The following is a 20,098-nucleotide window of genomic DNA, read 5'->3' as shown; positions in this document are numbered from 1 at the left end:
CCACTGTATAGAGCAATGTCACTGTCACACCTCGACTTTCTTCCAAATAATGCACATTTCACGTCAAATTGACTGGAAAAAGCCATCAAACTAATACCAGCAGACGCAGGCAGCTCTGATAAATAATTTACAGAGCCAGACAACTGAAGCACAGAGATAGTTTCAAGGTTTCAAGGTTTTATTGGTCATATGCACAGCAGATACAGCGTATATGTTGGCAATGAAAATCTTATGTCGCGTGCTCCTCCAACAACTCAACATGCATGGTGCAAAAGATAAATAAAGTAGTGCAAAAAGAGAGAAGAATATTTACAATATTAACAATAAAGATTTGAGGATGTGAAATATATACATATGTGGAATACATTGAAAGTATTTAAATACTTTACACTGTTGAATGAGGAGGTATGGACAGATGCATATATTATGTATAGCAGATGTATATGGCAGATATGTACAATATATAGATATGTGTACTATAAACAGATATGTATGGCAGATGTGTATAATATATATGTATGTGTGTACTATAAACAGATGTGAGTAGACATTCACACAGCTCAGGAGTTCAGTAGTCTTATAGCCTGTGGTATAAAACTGTCTCTGAGTCTGGTGGTCTTGGTCCGGATGCTGCGGTACCGTCTGCCAGACGGCAGCAGACAGAACAGATTGTTGCTGGGGTGATGGGGGTCCTTTAATATCCTACCGGCCTTCTTCCTACACCGCTGGGTGTAGAGGTCCTCCATGGATGGCAGCTCCGTCCTGGTGATGTGCTGAGCAGTTTTCACCACCCTCTGTAGAGTCTTACGGTTGAGGGCGGTGCAACTGCCATACCAGGCGGTGATACAGCCAGTCAGGATACTCTCGGTGGTGCACCTGTAGAAGTTGCAGAGTATCCTGGAGTCCATGTTGAACTTCCGCAGCCTGCGGAGGAAGAAGAGCCGCTGTCGAGCCGTCTTGGATATGACCCTGGTGTGATGTGTCCATGTCAGGTCCTCACTGATGTTTACCCCGAGGAACCTGAAGCTGCTGACTCTCTCCACAGGAGTCCCGACTAGCTGAATGTATTTTTGTCATGTGGAGGTAAAACATAATGTACATTTAATGTGCGCAGCTTTAAAAAAAATACCCACCAGTCCAAACAGCTTTAGATAATGCCATGTTTCATCGATGCATTGTTTTTGTCTGAGGGCTGAGGGCTGAGGACTGTTAAATACTGCAAGCAGCCAATTGAGCCAAATTGGGACAAACCATGTACTCCATGTCAAAGGGGGGGTTTGGGATTATGTTTCCTTTTGCCTCATTTTGGCAGCACGATTTGATCAGTTAACATCTGTTTAGTTGCTGTTATATTTATTCAAATTATATTCTGCTGACCTCTTTCATTAGCCCAGTTCCTTGGTTTATAGTGGTTGGGTGAATAAAAAAGGGCTGTTTTTGTCATGTTGCCTTACTGCTTGGTTCCTGAAACATGCAGCATTGAGATGTTGTTATCATAAAACCAAGTCCACTGTGCCTGTTTTAAACTAACATTCTCACAATGGTTGAGGCTGATGAGCAGGTATTGAATCATAGAGCAATTGGTTAAACTTCACGGTGCTACATGAGGAAATGTATGGGAATTGCTATCATCAGTGAGCTATATCCTGTGGGGCAAAACAAATCCAAAATAATTCAAGAAATGTTTTGTGGTTTGCCATGACATTTACTGTACAGTCTGAATCAGAGCGGTGGACCAACTGAGTATATGCTAGAGCCATGACAATGGTTTAGCTAAAATACAACACATCTTTGCTGTATTTTAGTACTTTTGGAACTTTTTTTTTTATTAGTAGTTGCATATCGTGAGCCAATCTAATCACAACTTTTACTGTCTTCTGCAACATATTCTTGAAGCATTACAAATCACATTATTTTGACACAGGACAACATCAAATGTCTTAAAAGACTTACGTTAATAGATTTATTCCTATACATATTTAAAATTATCTAAATATCTGTTGCTCTTTTAGTATGTTTTGCTGTGATTCTCCCTGGTCTACTGCGATTACACCATTAAACATTGTCCTGTGATCGATGGTACCATTTTACTTCTCATTACAGGCGTTTTTAGTCCAGGGGTTTTCATGTTGTTTTATTTTTTAGAGTCTAGAAGTCCTGGTGTGACCTTCAACGTAGAGAAATGACATGTCTCCCAGCAATATTGGCATGTCTTCCCATTCTCTCTGCCTCTTTCCCCCCCCCCCCCCCCCCCCCGGGTTTGCTGTTGCTGTTGTTATTCTAGCAGAGCGGACTGAGGGTGGCCTCGATGATATTTCATCATCTTTTAACACAGATTGGCCGGTTCTGTTCACAGTGCGTATTGTTACCATCGCAACGTTGTGCTTATGTTGACTAAAGCTTGTAATTATTTGCAAATACCAAAGAACTGCAATCTTTAATGAAGTCTGACAAAACGTTTTCACTTTTATTAATTGAATTACTGCAGTGAAGAATTAGATGGAAAGTACAGAACATTAACTTTATGCCACAAGTTTGTCATATTTGTAATATTTAGATATTTCTGTTAAACAAAATGCTTCTTTATTCATATAAACACTACATTTTCAGAGTATAATTTTGTGCTTTTGACACTACATCATTCTGACATGCTATACTTATTGTTACGACAACAAATAGTCAGTCATTATAACGCAATAAATTGTTGATTAAGCCAATGGTTCATGAAGAATTTTTAAGACATAAAATCTATTAAAGTATTCTTGTCAATCCCCAAAAAGTGAATTCAAATGTGTAGCAAAAATAAGTTAATAAAAAAAAATAAGAGCCCTGAGGATATACTGCATTATCATAATTATCATAATATTTTGTACCTACATTCATGGTCCCCAGAGGATAAATCTGTGTATAATTCCATAAGGTTACCTCTTTTTGTGGGATTGACTCTTTTAAGTTAAGTATCTGAATAGATATTTAACCACTGATATATTTAGATACCTCTATGTTTTCTTACAACTGGGTAAGAAGATACACCCTTTTATTTCGCTGTAAAATACAATAATGTGAAGTTCAAACATAATCCAGGAACACAAATCAGAACCTCTAAATAGAGGAAGTTATAAAACGATCAGTAAACCCATCAAATGTTCTTTCCCTCTCTTCCCTCTATCCTTCCTATGTCGTCATAGCAATCCACATGCCTCTCAAAGATGATAGCCACTAGGCAAATCATTGCCTGTCCCATTGGCATGGAAATTAAAGTCTGCTGGAAAAAGCAGAAGTCTATCCAAAATCTTTCCCAGAGTAATTAACCGCCTCTCCGCAGCCCTCTCAGTCGGGTGAAAAGTGGGGGGGGAAATGAAAAAAAAAAGACATGTAAAACCTAACCCAATACCCCCAAACTGCCATGGTCAACCTTTTAATACATAGTTTAAAGAGAAATTATTATAGTGGGAAAGTAGGTCATCTGAAAAAAAGCTTAGAAACAAGTGGGCTGGCAACCAGATCCGGCTGATTGTCTCGGATTCTTCAGTTAAAATCTTTGATCAGCTAAAATCAAAAATGTCTTTACAAGGTCTCTTTTTTTGCTTCTATTTGGCCAGTCTGCATTTATTGCCCCTCCTTTCAACCTTATTTTCACGATTCCAGCTCTATAAAGCTTTGCAGTCAGTGCCACCCTCCACGGATGCCCTCCGATTTCCTCACCTGGGTTGATTCCCACATACATCTGCTCACCTGCATCTCATTCTCCAATCCCCAGACCAGGATTTATACCACCCCCAGATCATCCAAACTACAGTGAATTGTATTTTAACAGTACATTTGTATATGTTAAATTGTTTTACCTTAAAGCAGTTCTGAATTTGAAATTAAGAGCAGAGGGATCACCTCCACACAGCTCTCAACATGTCATCCTAACTTTATACGTTTTTCATTCTGTTTTAGTTTATAATAATATAATAAATACCATTATGCATTCAGAGTGTCTAATAGTCACCCAAGTTCAAATAGCATATGCTATATGTATTTGGGTCGCAAGTCAAAAGCAGGTAATTGCAGTCTGTGCAGTTTTAATAAATAATTATAATCTTCACCATCATTTTTATCTAAAGTATGACACGCTATAAGTGGGATAGGCAGACACAGATGCAGCAGAAACACATTTCCTTATAAATACTCACTATTAAGGTTTTCGGCGCAGTTTTTGCTCTGGATCAAACTAAACAAGTCTGAAAGTATAGATCAGGGTTCCTCATTGCGCGGCTCGCGAGTCGAAGCTTTAATTGATGGCTCGCATGGCAGTAGGCTAAATAAAGGAGTGATAGATATGATTACACAGTGCATACACATAAAAACATTAAAAACAAGCTGGGCTTTTACATATAACCCATTAAAACACTGAACGTGTTGGCTCTATAAGCCTACAAATAATATATAATAATAGTTGATAAAAGATGTAAAAATAGACATCCCCTCGACACTGACACAGTTTTGGGGGTCTATCCAGCACTACATGCCAAATGTGCTCTTGGACCGGTAGATACATGGTGGGATAGTGTAGAAAAAAATAAACTGAAGGTCATTAAAAATATGTTACCATGTGCATGCTCATGAATATGGACATTTACTCAAAAGATTATTTATATCGCTAAATTGGAGCATTTGAATTGCAGGATACTAAGACCAACCTGGCACTTTTTACTTTCACTAGCTTGGCTATGATGGAATAGCTTCTCCATTTCATACTAGTTAGCAAGTGTTTGTAGACGAACAATGGATAGATTTCTCATCAGAAAAGTCATGGAGATACATGCATGCTTCCGCTCATCCCAGTATTAACTAATCCTGCTTTCAATACATTTATTATTATTATTATTATTATTATTATTATTATTATTATTATTATTATTAATAATAATAATATAATATTACTTTATAAGTATTATTATTATTATTATTATTATTATTATTATTATTATTAATAATAATATAATAATAATACTTTTATAAAGTGCTCAAAGACGCATTCCATGACAATACTGGTTGGCTGCATTGCATATTGTATGTTCTGGGTGGGATAAGAGATTAATAAGCAGACATGCTTATTATAACTGAATGCAGCTTCTCATACTTTGCGGTATAAGTAGCTCTCTATTGACTTTTTCCTATCAATGCGTAAAACATAGTGAAGACCACTGGTATAGAGAGACCAAATAAGTTAATAAAGAGACCTAATTCTTAGTTTTGACTGGATCTTTCTCTTCCATATTGGGCTAGATTAGTGAATCTAAGAGTCAGTTTTGTTACCTAACCTCAGTCTTTCTAAACTTATTAACAAATACATATACTGTAAAGCGCAACACAACAACTGCGTCACAAAACTAATCAGAGGATTCTCTATTGTACAGTTTTGTTTGTTGCTTGAATTGAGATGAAAGCCAGTAAATGGAGCTGAAGTCAATGGTGTTGGACATAAAGCATTCACACTTTGGACCCTTAACAATCACCGGGAGGCTTCTGTGTGATGTTTAGCACTCACAGTTGAAGCATTAATTGTAATTGATATGTCTACCAGATAAGAAGTAATCAGCTGTGGGCCCAGACTGATATTTTACCAATGTGATCATGGCAGTTATTTGTTAGTCCCAGTAAGACTAAACAATCCTTCAGAGCAATTGATCAATACATCTCTTGAGGAACTGGGGACGAAGACTGGAGACATCGACTTGATACGTTTATTGGCTTGCGGCACCAAAGCCAGCCTGTGTGAGACCTAATGAGTGACAAAGTGTGTGTGTGTGTGTGTGTGTGTGTGTGTGTGTGTGTGTGTGTGTGTGTGTGTGTGTGTGTGTGTGTGTGTGTGTGTGTGTGTGTGTGTCTGTGTGTGTGTGTGTGTGTGTGTGTGTGTGTGTGTGTGTGTGTGTGTGTGTGTGTGTGTGTGTGTGTGTGTGCGTGTGTGTGTGTGTGTGTGTATTTGCAAGATAGAGTGGATGAGTCAGTCAGAGTTTGCACGTGGCTGTGTGTGTCTCGAGGCGAAGTCTGTGAGAGGCCAGATGTTTGTGGAGACAGAGCGAGTCTGGGGACCAGCCAACATTACAAAGTAAACAAACACACAAACAAACACAAACAAACACACACACACACACACACACACACACACACACAAACACACACACACACACACACACACACACACAAACACACACACACACACATTTATACATTTACTCAGGTACTGTACCAAAGTACATTTTTGAAGGACTTGTACTTTACTTGAGTATTTCAATTTTTTGCTACTTTGTACTTCTACTCCACTACATGTATTTCATATCTTAAATTACTTTACAGATCTGGATTAATGATGGTAAATATAATCAGCCCTTAAATCAGACTTTAGTTCACCTGCAGTAAATTCAGCAGCTACCCTGCAGTATACAAAGCCATTCAAACTAGCTGCACCTTTACCAGCTCTGAGGACACTTTAATGATCAATAATTATAAAACATCCATCCATCCATCCATCCATCTTCTCCCGCTTTTCCGTCAGGGTCGCGGAGGTAACAGCTCCAGCAGAGAGCCCCAAACTTTCCTTTCCCTGGCCACATCAACCAGCTCTGACTTGGGGATTCCAAGGCGCTCCCAGGCCAGTGAAGAGATATAATCCCTCCACCTGGTCCTAGGTCTACCCCTCGGTCTCTTCCCAGCTGGACGTGCCTGGAACACCTCCCTAGGGAGGCGCCCAGGTGGCATCCTCACTAGGTGCCCGAACCACCTCAACTGGCTCCTTTCAACGCGAAGGAGCAGCGGTTCTACTCCGAGTCCCTCCCGGATGACTGAACTTCTCACCTTATCCCTAAGGGAGATGCCAGCCACCCTGCGGAGAAATCCCATTTCGGCCGCTTGTATCCGCGATCTCGTTCTTTCGGTCATGACCCATCCTTCATGACCATAGGTGAGGGTAGGAACGAAGATGGCCCGGTAGACAGAGAGCTTTGCCTTCTGGCTCAGCTCTCTTTTCGTCACAACGGTGCGGTAAAGCGACTGCAGTACCGGTCCCGCTGCTCCGATTCTCCGGCCCATCTCACGCTCCATTGTTCCCTCACTCGAGAACAAGACCCCGAGATACTTGAACTCCTTCACTTGGGGTAAGGCTTCATTCCCTACCTGGAGTGGACAGTCCATCGGTTTCCTGCTGAGAACCATGGCCTCAGATTTGGAGGTGCTGATCCTCATCCCAGCCGCTTCACACTCGGCCGCGAACCGATCCAGTGAGTGCTGAAGGTCACAGACCGATGAAGCCATTAGGACCACATCATCTGCAAAAAGCAGTGGTGCAATCCTTAGCCCACCGAACTGCAAACCCCCTCCCCCACGACTACGCCTCGAAATCCTGTCCATGAATATCACAAACAGGATTGGTGACAAAGCGCAGCCCTGGCGGAGGCCAACCCTCACCGGAAAACGGTCCGACGTGCTGCCGAGGACCCGGACACAGCTCTCGCTTTGGGAGTACAGAGATTGGATGGCCCTAAGCACATGTAGACCGGATGAGCGTACTCCCAGGCCCCCTCCAGGATCCTTGCGAGAGTGAAAAAACATATCAGAGATATTATTCTGAAATGGACCAATCAAACAATGACTACTTTTACTGTCCCTACTTTAAGTATATTTTGATGAGAATACTTGCTACTTTTACGCACAACTTTTACTTGTAACGGTATTTCTAGGCTTTTTGCAGATGATGTGGTCCTAATGGCTTCATCAGTCTGTGACCTTCAGCACTCACTGGATCGGTTGGCGGCCGAGTGTGAAGCGGCTGGGATGAGGATCAGCACCTCCAAATCTGAGGCCATGGTTCTCAGCAGGAAACCGATGGATTGTCCACTCCAGGTAGGGAATGAAGCCTTACCCCAAGTGAAGGAGTTCAAGTATCTCGGGGTCTTGTTCTCGAGTGAGGGAACAATGGAGCGTGAGGTGGGCCGGAGAATCGGAGCAGCGGGACCGGTACTGCAGTCGCTTTACCGCACTGTTGTGACGAAAAGAGAGCTGAGCCAGAAGGCAAAGCTCTCTGTTTACCGGGCCATCTTCGTTCCTACCCTCACCTATGGTCATGAAGGATGGGTCATGACCGAAAGAACGATTTCGCGGATACAAGCGGCCGAAATGGGATTTCTCCGCAGGGTGGCTGGCATCTCCCTTAGGGATAAGGTGAGAAGTTCAGTCATTCGGGAGGGACTCGGAGTAGAACCGCTGCTCCTTCGCGTTGAAAGGAGCCAGTTGAGGTGGTTCGGGCACCTAGTGACGATGCCACCTGGGCGCCTCCCTAGGGAGGTGTTCCAGGCACGTCCAGCTGGGAAGAGACCGAGGGGTAGACCTAGGACCAGGTGGAGGGATTATATCTCTTCGCTGGCCTGGGAGCGCCTTGGAATCCCCCAGTCAGAGCTGGTTGATGTGGCCAGGGAAAGAGAAGTTTGGGGCTCTCTGCTGGAGCTGTTACCTCCGCGACCCTGACGGAAAAGCGGGAGAAGATGGATGGATGGATGGTATTTCTAGTGTCTGCTACTTCTACTTTTAATTAAGTAAACATAGTACTGCTCCCACCTATGACACACACCATTTTACCCACTTTTATTCATAGAGATCCAAATACAAGTCTATACATGCATCACCCAGTCTTGCATACACCCTCTTTTGTACATAAAATGTTCCATACCAGTTCGTACAGTCTGAAAGAAAACCAAAATCAATTAGATGACATCAACATTACATATAATTAACTGATGCTTTTTTTCAAAACGACTTCCATGTACTTCAGTATTGTAGAAATAGCTACAGGGAATGGTATCTTTCCCAAGGACACTTTGACCTGTTGATTGCAGTGGGTGAGGATCGAACAACTGCCCTTCTGATTATTAGATGATTGCATTAAGCCCCTGGGCCATTTAAAGACCATCTTGCCATGAAATCAAACCATCTGCAACTTCCCGACTTTCCCACTACTCCGAATTTAGGCACCTGTTCTTGGACCAAACAAATCTTTAAACCCCCGCCTTCATTTTGATCTTAACTAAACATCTATAGAGTTCTGTGCACATGGTTGTGAAGTTATTACAAAACCCCACATGCAGTCACGGCTAGTAATAACGATATTAGATGGAAAGCAAAAGGAGTTACATTCAATTAAATTAAAGTTACATTCAAAGCACCAAAAAGAAAGACATGCTTTACTGACTGATCATTTTGGTAGATTTGTATCAGTTGTTTTAAGATGGCAGTGAAATGTATTGTCCAAATCATCAAAAAACTTCCTTGATCTTCATTACTTCAACATGAGATATGGATTGGAAGTAAGGAAGCAGAAGTATTTATTGCTGACATGAATAGCCTTGCCCTTACATTGGATTGAAAAGCCTGTGGAAACAGATGTTTTTTGAACAGTTTCCAAAGTCATTGCAATGTAGGGTAAACACAACATTTGAGAGCTTTACTTTCACATGTAGAAAATATCAGGCACTTCCATGTCTATGCTATCTCAAGTCTCTCCTTTACAATGCTTTATTTTTGTATGACAAGAAGGTATGCTTACAAAGGAATTTTACATATTTATTCTTGCAAAAAGGAAAAGGCTTAGGATAGACAAAATCAAAGGGCATACATTTAGTTATTTTGGTAGCCTGTACATTCTATTTTGGGTTATGAGAAAGTGTCTTTTGAAAAAGTAGATCTCCCACACACTTTGAAAAGTACCTGTGTGGGTGTATGTTAACATTCTTTACACAGCTTCCCCAACCTTGAAGTCAGAAAAACAGCTTTTTCAATTCCTATGAATGGATGGTAAAATCAATAGATAACATCAATATCAGTATCATATCATCTGATATTCTCGCTGTTAAAAAAAAAGGAAAGTTATGGTCTAATAATTTCCCCTGCTTCCAGAATAATGTCCTGTTTAAAGATGTTCTTCTAGTGTTAGCATTTTCAAAAAAAATGCATGAAAAGTTTATTTGGAAAAAACAGAAATGAAGAAAGCTATTCTTAAAATAAAAGACAGTTTGACTGATATTCCACAATATAACTTATCGTATATATCAAAATGTATAAAACTATGATACAACAGCCCAGTAGGTGTTTGAAGAATACAACACTCCAAGATGAGCAGCTTACGTCAGATCACATTATCCAGAATAGGATGCATGCAGCAAATACCTGAGCTTGTAAGACTGCCAGGAAGTCTGCAATGATTGTCATTCTCTGGCAAGACGGTTTGGGCTCTTGTCGGGAACTTGACCATGTGGAGAGACAGGTTCTGTCTGTGTAAGATGTATGGCAGGGTCAAAGTATGTAGGGACACAGTGAACAATAATTAGGTTGTTGCATTGAGGGAGTACCATGTTTTTGTAGAGGAAGTATCATGATACAGGACACAATCTCCACCACTGACGAAACAAGGCTTGGTTCCTCGAAGTCCATCTCAAAGCAGTCAGATATTGGGACCGATTCTACAGCCATTGTCAATCCCATATCTCCATAATGTGGGAACTAACTCCACCTTTGAAATGACAACGCTCGCCCCAGGGATAGGGGGTAGAGACAATGGTTTGGCCTACAAACAGCCAACACTTCAACCCAATTTAAAACGTGTGAGATTAGTTCTTGCAACTGTATGTGCAAGAGTTACCGACTCAACTAACCACACCAACTACCAGCATGATGATGAGATGCAGGGGTGTTGTGGCTCTGTATGGTTCTCCTATTGTCTACTGAGGCAGCTTATTGTTGAGATTGCTTATTTCTGATAGTAAAGTGGTTGTTCTACTGCCCAAATGCATTATTCTTGCCAAAGGGACATAATTATAAGGGGAAATTAACAGGCTTTCGAGTGTGGTGGGACTTGATATAAAGTGATCATATATACTGCCAACCAATCACCTAATTCAACACAAACACATCAACATGTTATTTTGTAAACCAAATAAACTTTATGTGGGATTCACTCAAGGAATTGCACAGGGTCCTTTAGCCATAGTGGTCGAATGGTGGTACTACAACTTCTGTTTGAGTCCATGACATCATTGGCCACAAAGATGTGTTTTTCCATTGATTTCCATTGGGAAACACACATCTTTATTAAGGTATATTCTTATTTTATTATTTTAAGAAAGATCAACTACCCAGCATGAACACTGGAATGACCCTTTCATCATTTTGGTTTAAAACTTGTAAACTTTACTAAAAGCCGGTCGGAGGTCAAAACCAAAGTGTGCATGCTGTATGGGCCCAAGACCCCATATTTTTGTTCTCCATTTTGGCTTCATGCATGACTGAGCAGCTTCCATATGAATGAACGGGGCCCCACCAACAACAATATTGTATCCAGTTCTCTGTATATCCACTGACGGAGGGTTTCATCCTCCGATTCTGTATATCCACTGACTGATAGATCGAAAGCCAGACATAAATAAAATGTGGATCTACAAACATTTATGGAGGTAAATTATACTATATAATAACCCACACAATATATTGTAACAGTAAATCCACAGAAAGCATTGAGATAGTTGTTGGTTATAAGGCATCTATAGGCTTTTCTAGCATTTTCTAACAATGTGGGATAATCCGAGACAATTGTTCCTGTTGTGCGTTTCACTTTTTTGTTGAATATACATGCAATGTCTTTGTTCAAGTGACATTTTGGCTTCTTTTTTGTTTCTTTGAAAATATTTAGCATTTCAAATGGACAGGGGAAGCAATTCAAGTACATTTCATGCTCAACACAACCCAGGTCTTGCAGGTGGGCAATCATAAATCGCTGCTGTAATCTTAGAAAACAAATGTGTACAGTGCTACTTTTTCTTTGCTTTAAATAATACATTTCACTGACATTGGCAGTCAAAGTAGGTAGGTAAGGTGCAAAGAAACCTGTGTCCATGGGGTAGAAACATGACTCGAGAATATTTAAAAAAATTATAGCTAAAGTGCTTAAACTCATTTCAATAATTTGCTTTTGGCTATATTATGTTATATTATTCAGAAACAGAGAATAAAAAGATCTTTATTTACATAAAGATCACAAATATGTTTACTTAAGGCTAAACTTATTTTTTCTGTGCATGATTTTGAGCTAAAATCCCATATGGAGTGAACCTGTTGTGATGGAGGCCCTGCAGGTACACCAATCCAGTTATGTGGGTGTAAGATAATAATTACTCTAGTTTGTCCTCATCCCCCCATTTCTCCTGTCCAAAGAACACTCCATTAGCAAAAAATGGGTCAACTTTAATCCACAGCCAAATTAATGGAAATGAAAACGCTTCCGTTTGTGATTGATGCTCCTGTTTGTGCCAATATCTGAGTGTCTCTTTCAGAGAAGCTAATTAGCTATGCAGGTGCCCTAATATGAAGATGTACCAGTCTACTTATGTGTGGGTTTGCCGATGCCCTTATCTTTCGAAAGAAAGTGGGCACATTTCCATCTGCCAATATAATTACAAAGTGAAATGTTTAACGTAAGCAAATTGATAAATGTTACAAAATAAGTCTAATTTGGTTGGTCTATTTATGAACCTTAGTAGCGGCCATTTATGTCCCTGAAGGTATCTAGCATGCTGAATAACCACACAGCAGCTGTCTATCTGTGGAACAACACTTTCAGCCTGTCAGCACTCTCAGTTTTTAATGACCCAAAGAAGGGAAGAGGTTGGAATTTGAGAGTGAGAGACAAGTGATGTTATCATGAAAAGCAAAAAACTAATTCATCCAAGGACTTCAGGAAGTGTGATTTGCCCTCTTTAATATATTGCATTAGTCACAGTGTTGTAAACCACATAGCATGCTGGGAGAAATCCCATGTTCCATTTGAGACAGACAGTATACTTAAGTGTCGAGGTTGAATGGAGAAATCCAAACCTACCTGACATGCATTGATTGAGTTTTTTTAAAAAGTCACGTTCCCTGTCCTTCATGCTATGTGACTGTTTTTTTTTGCGGTAATCAGAAAAGACATGTGATGAGAGCATATAAGGAATCCGCAGGTAAATCCAAGCAGCTAGCCAATTTATGTAACTCCTTCCAACGCCATCCATCCATCTTCTCCTGCTTTTCCGTCAGGGTCGCGGAGGTAACAGCTCCAGCAGAGAGCCCCAAACTTCTCTTTCCCTGGCCACATCAACCAGCTCTGACTGGGGGATTCCAAGGCGCTCTCAGGCCAGCGAAGAGATATAATCCCTCCACCTGGTCCTAGGTCTACCCCTCTATCTCTTCCCAGCTGGACGTGCCTGGAACACCTCCCTAGGGAGGCGCCCAGGTGGCATCCTCACTAGGTGCCCAAACCACTTCAACTGGCTCCTTTCAACGTGAATTCTTTGGCAGGACCCTTTGATTTTATTTTCTAACAAACTTGGTTGTCCGGCTTTTAAAGATTTTTTGGGCCACAAGTGCCTTTAATTCAAGTGACAGTGTTGAAAGAGGGAGACAGGGTAAGACAAGCGGCATATTGTCCTAGATGGGACACAACTCAGGCCCTCTGCAGTAACGCAAGCTCTACCAACTGAGCTAACATCACCAATCCAACCACCCCATCCCTCAATGAGTGGCATGTGTCTGTATCAGATACCGAAGGGCGTAACAGAGCATCAATAAATAACCAAGGCACAAGTTCAGGACCTGTAGGGTTTGCTGGGAGCAGTCCCGCATTCAAAGGTCAATACCAAAACTGGCAATGCTTTCTCTGTTTATCATTTGCTACATCTTTCACCTGCATAGTCCAACATTTATCTCAGCTATATTCTCTGGCTTCACCTTTCCAAGCCATCATCTTTTTTATGAACATTGAACTCAAAATTCAGGTGTTTGTGTGACATGATCAGAGAACATTTCTAATCAGCTTTAGCTAAACAAGACTGAGAAAACAACAAGGTGCTTTTAGATACTATGGTTACTATTGTTATTGTTATACACCAAAGACCAAGGTAAAGTCATTGAAAGGGAACTACTTGGTATAAAACCCAATTATAATTCTGTATTTTTCCTGCAGTGGCTTTGTTTTATCCCCTTAATTAGCATGGGCTTTATTTGGGCAACCCGAGAGTGTAAAACATATCCTGAAAGTTTAAAACCTATTGCAAGATTGGACTAATATATGCATTAAAGTCTTTTGTTAAATAAAGATATAAGAATGTGTCAATAAGACTTCTATTTCTGCAATTTACTTTCACCAGTGTGTCAATTGCATTATTCTCTTGCAGCATTTCATTTCTATCCTCTCTTATATTGCATGATGTTGGAGGCACCTTGGATTTTCATTGCCATAACTGCACTATGGCCTTTGTGCGAATTACTATAAAGCCTATGAAACTGCATTTTAACTGTGACTCTGCAGCATTCTCACTGTCCATATTGGCTATCACAGTTTTAAGAATTGCATAAAGGTCATCTGAAAAGGCAAATAGACTTGTTTGGGATTGATCTGCAAGCATTTGCTCATAGACACATACAAATGTAGGCGTGGCCTGATGTTGGCCAGTAATCAAATGCAAGTGAACTCATCAAAACAGGGGTATGAGTGTATGCACCAAATTAAGTGTCAGCCCTTGCAGTATTTGGTAAAGCAGTTCAATGAACTCTACAAATGACAGCCTGTTGAGGAAAACTCTGTTAATTCTGTCAAAGAAGAAGGAACCCTTAATGGTCCCACAGAGGGGACATTTACATTCTGCATTTGACCCATCCTAGTGTTCCAACTGTACGGTGTCCAGGGAGCAGTGTAGAAAGTGCTGCCTTGCTCAGGGACACCTTGATAGTACTTGGAATTTCGGGGACTTGAACTGGTGAGCTTCCAGTTCCCAAGCCAAGTCCCTATGCTGCCCAAAAGGATACAATGTCTGGAAAGTAAGAATGTGCAACATTATAAAGTAATCCATCCAATTGCTACACTTATTCTGGTCCGTAATTAGCCAACTGGGACAACATATAATGTGTGGCTTTTACAATTTTAGTTTCCGAGTATTATCTCTAATACTGTCTTTCAGGTACAGTAAGTCAGATTGTCTTGTAGTCAATGGGATTTAAAGTAAAAAGAGAGATTTATACTTTATCTTTGTTATCAGTTTTTTAAACAATGTTTTGTTGATATTAGAGAAAGACTTTGAGAATGTGGACTGGTTGGTTTGGCAAATGCACAAGTTGCAATAAAAAGCAGTGCACAGTCTCTTCCCCAGGCGTTTCTATGGGAAGCATGGGAATGAAAGGCGAGTAGAAACTGCTCTGCATAAATGTTTTATAAGGCTGCATTTTGATGTTTTTTTTCATAAATTTAAGTTGATATGTTTCTTTTTAGTTAAGTTTACTGTTCAGAATTATCATATATTCACACAAACTTTAATCCTTGATAGTAAAGTTCATTGATGAATACCCCACCTCGGCACTTTTAACTATGAATAATTTGTTTTAGGATACTGATATAGGGTTCATAAATCCCATTCTGGCATGGCTTTAGAAAAAAGAATACATAAAGAAGAAAGAAGTGTGAGATGATGGTCAGGGAAGGAGGAGGTTAAGAAGAAGAGTGGGTGGAGGAAGCAACAGTCACACATCTGAGTCGGTCAGGGCCCGGGGGAATCTGAAGCGAGGGTACAAACCTATTGTTCCAGCTGGGAGAGAGCAATCATCTGATATCATCAAACTGTAATGAATCTATATCGTCAGGAGAGGGGAGTTGAGGGACAAGAGTGTGAGAGTGAATGAAAAAGGAAGTGGAAAAATGGCAAGACACAAAGAGGGAGGAAGAAGAATTTAAGGGTGGAAGGAAAAAGCAGAAGAGGAGGAATTTCAAAGAGGGATAGAATAAATATGGGAAAAGAGTACAATATACTCTCTCAAGTCTGAAATATGACAACACCTTGTTCGACACCTAAGAAAAGGCAAGAGATTCATATACTACAGAAAATTAATGAGATATAGTTTTACATGATGAAGTTCAAGCTCGTACATCTCCACTTGAAAAGGTTTAGTTGGACCATGTCCAAAACGCTAGACAGAGGCTCCATGATTATGATTATGCATCTTGTTTCACATGGAATGATATGACTTAAACGAGTATCCTTTACATTTTGCATTGCCTTCCTATAAGACCGGCAGACCCACGATGGACCGCAAGGAGAAAAATAACAGCGCTGTAGCGGAATGCCAGTTTTTGACTTTTTTTCATAACACCATTATGTCCCACAACACATTGCAGAGTTTATTTGTGTTTAACGCTAGTGGTAGCTAATGTAGTTCCTAGCAACGAAGGCCATGAAAGGAATGGTGAGCCACATAATTTCTAACTCCAGTTTCCACGAAAAGGGTTATACCATTATTTTCACATATGAAGTAGCAGGCCTATAAACAGTTTTGACATGAAATAAAACTTCAGCCACTTCCATAAAATATCATTACGAATACATTCGGATATTTAAAGAGGAGGTAACAACAAGTCCTCCAGCCTAAACATAACTGTCACTGTCTGCAGGAGTTAGCTGTGTGTGCATTGTCTTTTTTAGCAAGACAATGCACACACCAGGCCCTGCCATCAAATTGCTCATGCCTCCAAAATGACCCATATGAATGATTTCTGGTCTGGTGCCTCTATTATATAGTTGAGATTCATCCAACTAGGCCCTGGCCGTGGCGGGACTGGCTGGGGCACCTGCACCGTACGCCGGTGACCCGGGTTCGATTCCCGACCCGTGGTCCTTTCCGGATTCGACCCCGACTCTCTCTCCCACTTTCCTTTCCCTCTCCACTCTCCTATCGGATTAAAGGAAAAAAGCCCAGAAAAAAATATCTTAAGCTCATATCATATAAGACCTTTGTTTTAGAGGTTGCAACGAATCAAAATAACAACGTATGAATGAATGCAACAGTACATGACACAAAGAAAGGCCAAAACAACAATCAGATCACAGTTGTATGGCTACTTGTGAAGGTAACCATAGAAAACGTTACTAGCTGTTTTATCTCAAATCTCTGCAACTAACCTTGCTGTGAGCAAAGAGAAAATAATGTGAATGCAGCTTCAGAATCTAGAGGTTCTTTTGAGAAAAACAAAACATATTTTACAAATGAACTAGTGTTTTTTTCTTGTATAGCCAATCAAGATAGCAGGACTAGTGATAGTTACTATGGGAAGAGACGAGGATTCACCTCAAAAAGCAATATACAAAAGGTAAAGACATTAGCATCTGTAAGCAAGCTAGCAAAGGAAAAGTCGACCGAGTTTTTGAGAGTGTGCCTGTGTGTTCGACTCTGGATCTTTGCATCATTTCACACAGGTGGCCCCGGCAAATTCATACCCTTTCCATTGATGCAGTGCAATTGCACCAACTCCCAATTGTGCCTTGTATTTTGTCTGCGGACACTGTGATACTACAAAAAGAAAATGTGTTTTTCTTTGTTCTATCTTTTATTTATCATGCAAATAATAAGTAAAATGTTTATACTTTAACTGCATATTTGATTTGTAAAAAGTCAGACAATTTGAAATCCTCAAATCTTGGCAGGTCTAATTTATTCTGATTGGGTAAGTTGATATCAGGTAATGGGTAATTTGTGAGTGCAAAATATACATTTCCTCACTTTTATTGTGAGCTGTGGTGATTTGCTGATGAGCTGTAAATGAAAATCATTACGTTATCCAGCTGGTCTGGAAACTGAGGGAAATAACAATTCAATTACCTACCAGCCTTTAAGGTGCTGAAAGAAAATGGATGAAATCACTGTCACGGTTTATCTCACACAGTCCAAGTTTGCCAGCCCCAATTAACCACACCATTATTCCTGCCGTAGAATGCCCAGATATTAAAATAATGGACGTACTGATACCAAACACAAGTATGTCAGGCAGCCCTCTAATTTACAACCCCTTCATTTCCATAATCATGCTCTAATTAGGGTCTAACGCAACAGAGACTGGGCACAGTTCTTTTCTTGATTTTTCATGTGAGATGGATTATTTACTGCAGGGTCTGGCCAAAACCTGCAATATGTTGCCCAAGGGATGGTAATCAGCCGGGACCTTACAATCCCTGCTATTTCGGATACAAAGGGCCTTCATTTGATTTAATTATTATACTTAGTTCATAGCTGCGTAACATTTTTTCTTTCTATTGTTGTCACCATTTTAGATTACAAATGAGTACGGTGAATGCACTTAAAATCAAATTTGCCTTGTTCAGAAAAGGAATAGAGCTAACAATAGAGACCATGCACTGTTCAGAAAATATAAGATCTTTCCACTATTTCTTCCAATCATACACTAAACTCCTCTGGGAACAACAGGAATCTGAGAGTTCATGTTTCTTTGCTCTGGCAAATGTGTCTGGTCCATCTCAACTTTGGACAGATTTCCAGCAACTTGAGATTTGAGGGGGGTTAACCTTACAGTAATATGTTAGAAACAAGTGGGCAGTGGAGCGCCATTGATGCCTTTTTTCAGAATGCACCAAGATGGATGCAGCTTTGTCCTGGAACTCTTGAAGCATTGAACAAACTGGATGGATTATGTTTTATCTAATGCTAAAAGAAGAACATTTGACAGTGGCTATGGCCTTAGTTGTTGTGGTTACAAATATAATGAGAAGAGTGAGTAAAAAGATATTTCTGTTCAAATATTGATAGCGAACTTGCAAACACTTACCACAGACATCAATTCTCATCACAGCTCATCCCTGCACAATGTAGTCTATGAGCATTTTCTGTCGCTCAGCACTTAATTCAATTGGTTGTAAGTCTATCCATATGCGTCCTGAGGCATTTTAGTCTTCCCATTTGGAAATTCAGGTTGAATTGTGAGGTTTAAGACCAGAGTTCCTTTGGTGTGGCAAAGTCAGGTTGACTAGGTTGACTTGATATATTGGGGCATTCCCATCCGACAACTCTAACGAGAGAGTGTTTCTATCCAGGCTGCCATCAAAGATAACGCTTCAGTTTGTTTTTGTTTTTTATTGCATTATGTCTACCTCCCGGACAGCTCTTGTTTTCCATACAATATGAAAACTGACTTATAGACATTGCTGGAGATATGTAATCCATCACAGTAAATATTGAGATGAGTTATAGAGTTGTAATGCAGTTAAAAGAGCAGATTGATTTGAAAATAATGGCTTTTTTACCACGTATTGATCATTTTAAAGACAAACAAAAGAATGAATGCACTTTAGTTCTTAACAAATGTAAATTTGTATGGCAATTTATGGGAAATGAAGTTTGCCTGCAGGGTATAAAAGAAGGGAAATGCTTCATTTGTTTAAAGTTTAGGTCACCCACTTCTTAAATTTCCCCAAAAGGCACACATAACCCCTGAAGCTTTTTTCACAGGCTGAAAGTGTAGTAATCCACCTTTAAAACAATCATTATTTTATCACCTGTGCAAATATATAAAAAGGTTTTCAGTTTATAGGTCTATTCACAAAACTTAACAGGGAATAAGTACACAAGCAGAGCATTCTGGCTGTTTATAGCCATGTAGCACTGGCTAGCACTAGCGTAACAACTTTGTCCTCAAGGGCTTGGGCACAGCTGGTAAGGATATGTTTGGATTTGCCAGTGATGCAGTGGGTGGAAGTAAGGAAGTCCACCTGGCATAAAATGACACTAAATCAACTTTCAACCCACACCATGAGGTCAACAAGTGGAAGTTGCCTCAGGGCCCATAACAGTGCAGGCTTATTACCACATGAGAGAGGAAGATGAAGACGAGAGGAAGGAGGAGAAGATAAAGACGATGAGAGGGCGGGAGGACAGCAAGGGCAAGGGGAGGCAAAATGACAGGGAACCAGACTAAAGAGCCACTAAGACTGGAACAGAAAAACAGAGAAAACTGTATCTGAGAATCCCTGCCTACATTAAAATGAGTCCTCCTATTGAGTGCTCTCTAATAGGTGTCATAAAGAAATTGAAAAAAACAAGAGGGGCGCCGGGATAGAATTTGATGCAAGGAGGAATGTTAAGGAAGGCAGAGGCGAGAATCTGAAGCGGTTTGTTTCTGTCATTTCCTAGCAAGGTCAACTGGATAGGGCTTGTTATGAATTCCCCAACCCACCTCCTATTCTTTTTACTACTG

Source organism: Eleginops maclovinus, chromosome 9 (assembly GCF_036324505.1).
Source record: "Eleginops maclovinus isolate JMC-PN-2008 ecotype Puerto Natales chromosome 9, JC_Emac_rtc_rv5, whole genome shotgun sequence".
NCBI lineage: Eukaryota > Metazoa > Chordata > Actinopteri > Perciformes > Eleginopidae > Eleginops > Eleginops maclovinus.
This window is presented reverse-complemented; position numbering follows the sequence as displayed.